General features: G+C 44.5%; 1 pseudogene; it reads right to left on the bottom strand.

Annotated features, from left to right (window-relative positions):
* Positions 1–1984: 1984 nt before the first annotated feature.
* On the bottom strand, positions 1985–2101 carry LOC126476214 (5S ribosomal RNA; annotated as a pseudogene).
* Positions 2102–8634: the final 6533 nt, after the last annotated feature.

The following is an 8634-nucleotide window of genomic DNA, read 5'->3' as shown; positions in this document are numbered from 1 at the left end:
GGATCCCTACGTAATTCGGTGCTCTCCGATGCACACAATCGAACAGCGGAGGAGTGGTACTCAAGCGTCAACTTTAGGTTACAATATCTCCGGATGTAATTAACATTTTACAATGCAACAAACGGCACTGATTACGTATTTGTTTATATGTTCAGATGTGCTAACAAAACTAACGGGGTTCCATTTTAAAAAACGTAGGTTTGTGTTAAAAAACATACTTCCGTGCATTTTTTTATGGTTTGTATTAACCAATTACACTAGCCCCTCTCCTCACGTTCGGTCTGTGGAATCGATTCGTCAGTATTTGATGTGGTTTACGAAATATATCCAGCGGTAATGTTAGGTGACTCACCATGTACACTCCTGGAAATTGAAATAAGAACACCATGAATTCATTGTCCCCGGAAGGGGAAACTTTATTGACACATTCCTGGGGTCAGATACATCACATGATCACACTGACAGAACCACAGGCACATAGACACAGGCAACAGAGCATGCACAATGTCGGCACTAGTACAGTGTATATCCACCTTTCGCAGCAATGCAGGCTGCTATTCTCCCATGGAGACGATCGTAGAGATGCTGGATGTAGTCCTGTGGAACGGCTTGCCATGCCATTTCCACCTGGCGCCTCAGTTGGACCAGCGTTCGTGCTGGACGTGCAGACCGCGTGAGACGACGCTTCATCCAGTCCCAAACATGCTCAATGGGGGACAGATCCGGAGATCTTGCTGGCCAGGGTAGTTGACTTACACCTTCTAGAGCACGTTGGGTGGCACGGGATACATGCGGACGTGCAATGTCCTGTTGGAACAGCAAATTCCCTTGCCGGTCTAGGAATGGTAGAACGATGGGTTCGATGACGGTTTGGATGTACCGTGCACTATTCAGTGTCCCCTCGACGATCACCAGTGGTGTACGACCAGTGTAGGAGATCGCTCCCCACACCATGATGCCGGGTGTTGGCCCTGTGTGCCTCGGTCGTATGCAGTCCTGATTGTGGCGCTCACCTGCACGGCGCCAAACACGCATACGACCATCATTGGCACCAAGGCAGAAGCGACTCTCATCGCTGAAGACGACACGTCTCCATTCGTCCCTCCATTCACGCCTGTCGCGACACCACTGGAGGCGGGCTGCACGATGTTGGGGCGTAAGCGGAAGACGGCCTAACGGTGTGCGGGACCGTAGCCCAGCTTCATGGAGACGGTTGCGAATGGTCCTCGCCGATACCCCAGGAGCAACAGTGTCCCTAATTTGCTGGGAAGTGGCGGTGCGGTCCCCTACGGCACTGCGTAGGATCCTACGGTCTTGGCGTGCATCCGTGCGTCGCTGCGGTCCGGTTCCTGGTCGACGGGCACGTGCACCTTCCGCCGACCACTGGCGACAACATCGATGTACTGTGGAGACTCACGCCCCACGTGTTGAGCAATTCGGCGGTACGTCCACCCGGCCTCCCGCATGCCCACTATACGCCCTCGCTCAAAGTCCGTCAACTGCACATACGGTTCACGTCCACGCTGTCGCGGCATGCTACCAGTGTTAAAGACTGTGATGGAGCTCCGTATGCCACGGCAAACTGGCTGACACTGACGGCGGCGGTGCACAAATGCTGCGCAGCTAGCGCCATTCGACGGCCAACACCACGGTTCCTGGTGTGTCCGCTATGCCGTGCGTGTGATCATTGCTTGTACAGCCCTCTCGCAGTGTCCGGAGCAAGTATGGTGGGTCTGACACACCGGTGTCAATGTGTTCTTTTTTCCATTTCCAGGAGTGTATATCACTCTGTCGCCAGGCCACGAGTGGCCTACCGGGACTATCCGACCGCCGTGTCATCCTCAGAGGAGGATGCAGATAGGAGGGGCGTGGGGTCAGCACACCGCTCTCCCGGTCGTTATGATGATATTCTTGACCGAAGCCGCTACTATTCGGTCGAGTAGCTCCTCAATTGGCATCACGAGGCTGAGTGCACCCCGAAAAATGGCAACAGCGCACGGCGGCTGGATGGTCGCCCATCCAAGTGCCAGCCACGCCCAACAGCGCTTAACTTCGGTGATCTCACGGGAACCGGTGTATCCACTGTGGCAAGGCCGTTGCCGAATCAAATATAAAGGGGAATTTATTTAAAAAATCATTTATTGAAAAACAAAAGGCAGTTACGATTTAACTTTCCACGTAGTTTCCCGTTTTATAAATACACTTTTCCCAGTGAGAAGAAAGGACTTTTTTTAAATATTGTTTACTACTTCATCGCAGCATCGTAGAACGAAGCGGGTTGCGGCAGATAGACTTTCTTGAAGCGGTCCAAACAAATGGAAATCACAGGGCGTTAGGTCCGGGCTGTAAGGAAGATGATCAAGTTGAGTCCAGTGCATTTCCTGTAATCTGGAGACTATTAGAGCTGCAGTACGGGGTCTGACATTGTCGTGGAGGAGGATGATCTCTCGACTCGGTTAATTTCGTGTTTCGCGGCGATATGCACACCTCACCTCGCAGTAGTACGCAGCATTTATTGCGCGTTGCTCATGCAAAAAATTAATGAATAAATTGCCTGGCCGGTCGAGAGAAACGGTGAAAGCACTTTGCCAGCTGGCACTTGAGTCTTGGCTTTCACTGTCACTGTCACTCCTTATTGGCTTGTTTGGAATCGGAAGTGCAGAGGTCCACCTCTTGCAAGTGACGATTTGACTCAAAAATGCATCACCTTCTTTCGCAGCGTCTCAGCTTTCGGTTAAGAGTTCAAATGGTTCAAATGGCTCTGAGCTCTATGGGACTTAACTGCTAAGGTCATCAGTCCCCTAGAACTTAGAACTACTAACTAACCTAAGGACATCACACACATCCATGCCCGAGGCAGGATTCGAACCTACGACCGTAGCGGTCGCGCGGTTCCAAACTGTAGCGCCTAGGGCCACTCGGCCACCCCGGAACTGTAAGTCATTTGTGATGATCGCTTGGCAGCTCCCGTAACTTATTCCGACCTGTTCTGCAATTTATGACACCCTCGCCCGACGATCGCCTCTGAGAATATCTCGAGCTTCACGAATGTCAACTTCATTAACGCTGGTCTGAGAATGGCGGTCGTGTTGCCGATTTTCCACACGTTCTAGTCCTTCCTTATATTCTTTATGCCTGGGAAAGCCACGCGTCCTTGACAATGATTGATCCCACAGCTGTGCAATCAGTCTCTGGAATTTTTCGTCGCTTGAACTCCTTCACGAGCAAGAAATTTTATAATCGTGAGCGTTATTGTTGATGCTACTGGAAATAGTGGTGCCAAAACTAAAAAGCGCAGCCCAGCTTCGTTTTGACACTTTTTGTCCCTTGTAATAATAGAAACAGGACCTCCTTTGGTTGCTCAAGAAGTTTACTCCGGTATCGTGGCGCGGTGAGTTCAGTGTTTATCGCAACTGCAAACATGTACTGCAGACGAGTAAACACACTGATTGTGTAACTTTTTTTGAAGTGATAATTAAAACTTTACGATTACTTTTCACACATCTATGGAATGTTAAATTTGAAATCGCATTCTGTATTACTCTATAAATTGACCTTGTCGAAAACTGCTTGTACGTGTTCTTGAGGCTTCAATTGAATAATGTTCCAAAAAAAGTTGTCGATTTCGTTTTTGAAATTACGCGGGTCATAAGGGGAAACCGAATGAGATGCCGCACTGTGTAAGGTAGTGGACTCGTACCTAGAGATATCACAGCTAAAATCTCTGTAACTTTTCCTTCGCAGCATCACATGAATACCGAAAATATTTCGAAAAAAATACTGTGGTTCGATATACTGTCGCATACTGGAACATATGAGCTTCTGCTCCGTTTCTTACGGTCTCGAAGTGCACAGAAACTCAAACATTAACACTGCTTCCTATCTCTGAGGACGGACTGTAAAGCTTTGCATAAACTGCTACGCTCTGGAAACACTCATGACTAATCCCTGAGAGAAGCTATTCGAAATATTATTTACTTGATTCTTCATTATTTTCGTTACTGCTATAAATTTCCTGCTTTTTTGATGAATCCATTACAGTGTTAGTTTTCAGTCACAACGAGTGTGTTAGAAAACGTCACACCAGTTAGGGGAAAGAGCTGACTGTGTGAAGAGGGTCAGATGTACGTTGTGGAATCAAACCGTTATAAACGTTTATCATGCATATTTTTGCAACCATAAAGAAAGATTTTGTAGCCGTCGATTTACGTCGGATGAAGAGGTGCACTCCAGGTTCCGTAGGCAACTACAAACATTTTTCTATGAAGGTATTGACCACCTTGTCTCACACTGGGATAAATGTATTAACACTTACGGCGATTACTTTTGAAATAATTAACAGTTTACTTGCTTTCTTCCATCTTATTCGTTTTCATTTGACCGTCCGTTATACTGTACACATTGTGATTATACTTTCATAACAATTACGTTTCGTTTGGCAGATGTTCTAATGATGTGCTACACCCGAAACATGTCAGGAAATATAATTTTTAACATCGAGTAGTCTGTTGATCTTAGTGATCTAATAAAGCAGTGATATAAGATGTGCTCAGAGCTTACATAATGGTCGCAGGCAACCTGCGCGACTCCGTGTCGCCACTTAAGCTACCGCAGCAGGAAAGATAGGAGGAAAATCATTCTCACAGTTTATGTCGTGTGTGCCCCTTCTTGAAATCCATTTTTAAAGTGATAGTTCACAGTCGCGCCTGCGATAAGCACCTTCGGATGCCTTATGAGTATTTCTCGCTGTGTCGACTCCCGTATTGTTCTGGTCGGCTTACGCAATACGTGCTGAGATTGTTGTTGTTGTGGTCTTCAGTCCTGAGACTGGTTTGATGCAGCTCTCCATGCTACTCTATCCTGCGCAAACTTTTTCATCTCCCAGTACCTACTGCAACCTACATCCTTCTGAATCTGCGTAGTGTATTCATCTCTTGGTCTCCCTCTACGACTTTTACCCTCCACGCTGCCCTCCAATACTAAATTGGTGATCCATTGATGCCTCAGAACATGTCCTACCAACCGATCCCTTCTTCTGGTCAAGTTGTGCCACAAACTTCTCTTCTCCCCAATCCTATTCAATACCTCCTCATTAGTTATGTGATCTACCCATCTAATCTTCAGCATTCTTCTGTTGCACCACATATTAAAAGCTTCTATTCTCTTCTTGTCCAAACTATTTATCGTCCATGTTTCACTTCCATACATGGCTACACTCCATACAAATACTTTCAGAAATGACTTCCTGACACTTAAATCTATACTCGATGTTAACAAATTTCTCTTCTTCAGAAACGCTTTCCTTGCCATTGCCAGACTACATTTTATATCCTCTCTACTTCGACCATCATCAGTTATTTTGCTCCCCAAATAGCAAAACTCCTTTACTACTTTAAGTGTCTCATTTCCTAATCTAATTCCCTCAGCATCACCCGACTTAATTAGACTACATTCCATTATCCTTGTTTTGCTATTGTTGATGTTCATCTTATATCCTCCTTTCAAGACACTGTCCATTACATTCAACTGCTCTTACAAGTCCTTTGCTGTCTCTGACAGAATTACAATGTCATCGGCGAACCTCAAAGTTTTTATTTCTTCTCCCTGAATTTTAATACCTACTCCGAATTTTTCTTTTGTTTCCTTTACTGCTTGCTCAATATACAGATTGAACAACATCGGGGAGAGGCTACAACCCTGTCTTACTCCCTTCCCAACCACTGCTTCCCTTTCATGTCCCTCGACTCTTATAACTGCCATCTGGTTTCTGTACAAATTGTAAATAGCCTTTCGCTCCCTTGTATTTTACCCCTGCCACCTTTAGAATTTGAAAGAGAGTATTCCAGTCAACATTGTCAAAAACTTTCTCTAAGCCTACAAATGCTAGAAACGCGTTTGCCTTTCCTTAATCTTTCTTCTAAGATAAGTCGTAAGGTCAGTATTGCCTCACGTGTTCCAGTGTTTCTACGGAATCCAAACTGATCTTCCCCGAGGTCGGCTTCTACTAGTTTTTCCATTCGTCTGTAAAGAATTCGTGTTAGTATTTTGCAGCTGTGGCTTATTAAACTGATAGTTCGGTAATTTTCACATCTGTCAACACCTGCTTTCTTTGGGATTGGAATTATTATATTCTTCTTGAAGTCTGTGGGTATTTCGCCTGTTTCATACATCTTGCTCACCAGACGGTAGAGTTTTGTCAGGACTGGCTCTCCCAAGGCCGTCAGTAGTTGCAATGGAATGTTGTCTACTCCGGGGGCCTTGTTTCGACTCAGGTCTTTCAGTGCTCTGTCAAACTCTTCACGCAGTATCATATCTCCCATTTCATCTTCATCTACATCCTCTTCCATTTCCATAATACTGTCCTCAAGTACATCGCCCTTGTATAGACCCTCTATATACTCCTTCCACCTTTCTGCTTTCCCTTCTTTGCTTAGAACTGGGTTTCCATCTGAGCTCTTGATATTCATACAAGTCGTTCTCTTATCTCCAAAGGTCTCTTTAATTTTCCTGTAGGCAGTATCTATCTTACCCCTAGTGAGATAGGCCTCTACATCCTTACATTTGTCCTCTGGCTATCCCTGCTTAGCCATTTTGCACTTCCTGTCGATCTCATTTTTGAGACGTTTGTATTCCCTTTTGCCTGCTTCATTTACTGCATTTTTATATTTTCTCCTTTCATCAATTAAATTCAATATTTCTTCTGTTACTCAAGGATTTCTACTAGCCCTCGTCTTTTTACCTACTTGATCCTCTGCTGCCTTCGCTACTTCATCCCTCAAAGCTACCCATTCTTCTTCTACTGTATTTCTTTCCCCCATTCCTGTCAATTGTTCCCTTATGCTCTCCCTGAAACTCTGTACAACCTCTGGTTCTTTCAGTTTATCCAGGTCCCATCTCCTTAAATTCCCACCTTTTTGCAGTTTCTTCAGTTTTAATCTACGTGCTGAGATTATGTGAGTTCTTTTTCATCTTGGCTTTTCGTTATCAGCAACTTGTAAGGTTACTGCAGGTCGACTGCACTGAGCCTGTCACTAGCGAGTAAGAGATGGGGTTGTCCAGGCTAGAATAATAAAATCTGAAACTGGAGAAGCGGCCAAAGATCGTCAACTGACGGTTGTAAAGTAATACATACTCAAAGTATGTCACTATTCCCTCTCGACACTTAATTTCTTTTTTATAAAAATTTATTTTGTATTTTCATTATGTAACTCTGTTATTACGACGAAGCCGAGCGGTTTAAGGCGCTTCAGTCATGGACTGTGCGGCTGGTCCCGGCGGAGGTTCGAGTCCTCCCTTGGGCATGGGTGTGTGTGTTTGTCCTTAGGATAATTTAGGTTAAGTAGTGTGTAAGCTTAGGGACTGATGACCTTAGCAGTTAAGTCCCATAAGATTTCACACACCTTTGAACCGCCTATTACGACGACACTAGCTTAATTTAAAGATTCGTGGTCAGATCAATGTTTTATGCTGGTGTAAACTGTATGTAATACTAGGGCTAAACACATCTGCGATATTGCTTTTAAACTTTTTAATCTTTTATTACAGTGGTGACTGTTTTGTTGTGTAATTTCTTATTTTCAAATTTTATGCTATTTTTAGATATCTTTTGCAATGTGACTTTATTAAGAGGTAAAAAACAAAAAAGTAATAATAAAAATAAAATAAACTCCCTACATAGGGGGCACTCTTATCACTGCTGGCTGCAATTAACATCTATTTAAAGCTCGAAATTGACCTTTTCTTTTAGTATTTGAGACACCTACTTGGGAAGCAATGGTTACGTCTGCGAGCTAGGCGTAAAGGGCTATATATACATTTTAAGGTTCACTATATACCATGAGTTTGCCGCTATAGAGTAGTTTTGAAAATTGCTCTTGCACTACTGTTCTATTTAATGGTAGTTTTTGAACATAGGGTGACCTGAGGATGGTACTGTGTAGCAAGTAGCCAAAATAAATTAACTGCGACAGTAGACACGAAGATATACTTTTTCAGTACTGTACAGGTCGCTGTTCCACAGGCATTATGTAGGGAATATGCAGTGTACGTAATCACACTAGCGAATTCCTACATTGTTGAGTCTTTTTTTAATAAGACATTGATTAACCTGAACGGCACAGTTCTTTTACGATATTATGATGTGTAAGACATCAGGACAATATACCCACACAAACACGCTCATGGCTCTTTCAGATCAACAGGTTCACCGCCGGCCGTTGTGGCAGACCGGTTCTAGGCGCTTCAGTCTGGTACCGCGCGACCGCTACGGTCGCAGGTTCGAATCCTGCCTCGGGCATGGATGTGTGTGATGTCCTTAGGTTAATTAGGTTTAAGTAGTTCTAAGTTCTAGGGGACTGATGACCATAGATGTTAAGTCCCATAAAGCTCAGAGCCATTTGAAGTATTTTTTTGAACAATTTCACGAAACATATTAATGCACTGATACCCGCCCCACGCAGGAGACGTGCTTCGTTGTGCCCCACATTTGTTGTGCCTGTTGTTTTTGTAAGATGTACCGGCCCTTCAGCGTTGATCTTTGGCATGCTAGCGGCTAAGGCGTCACAAAACTAGGTAAGTGCAAAATCTACATTTACATCTACATGTACATCTACAAACATAGTCCGCAAGCCACCG

This window comes from Schistocerca serialis, chromosome 4 (genome assembly GCF_023864345.2).
Source record: "Schistocerca serialis cubense isolate TAMUIC-IGC-003099 chromosome 4, iqSchSeri2.2, whole genome shotgun sequence".
In the NCBI taxonomy this organism is placed as follows: domain Eukaryota; kingdom Metazoa; phylum Arthropoda; class Insecta; order Orthoptera; family Acrididae; genus Schistocerca; species Schistocerca serialis.
This window is presented reverse-complemented; position numbering and strand designations above follow the sequence as displayed.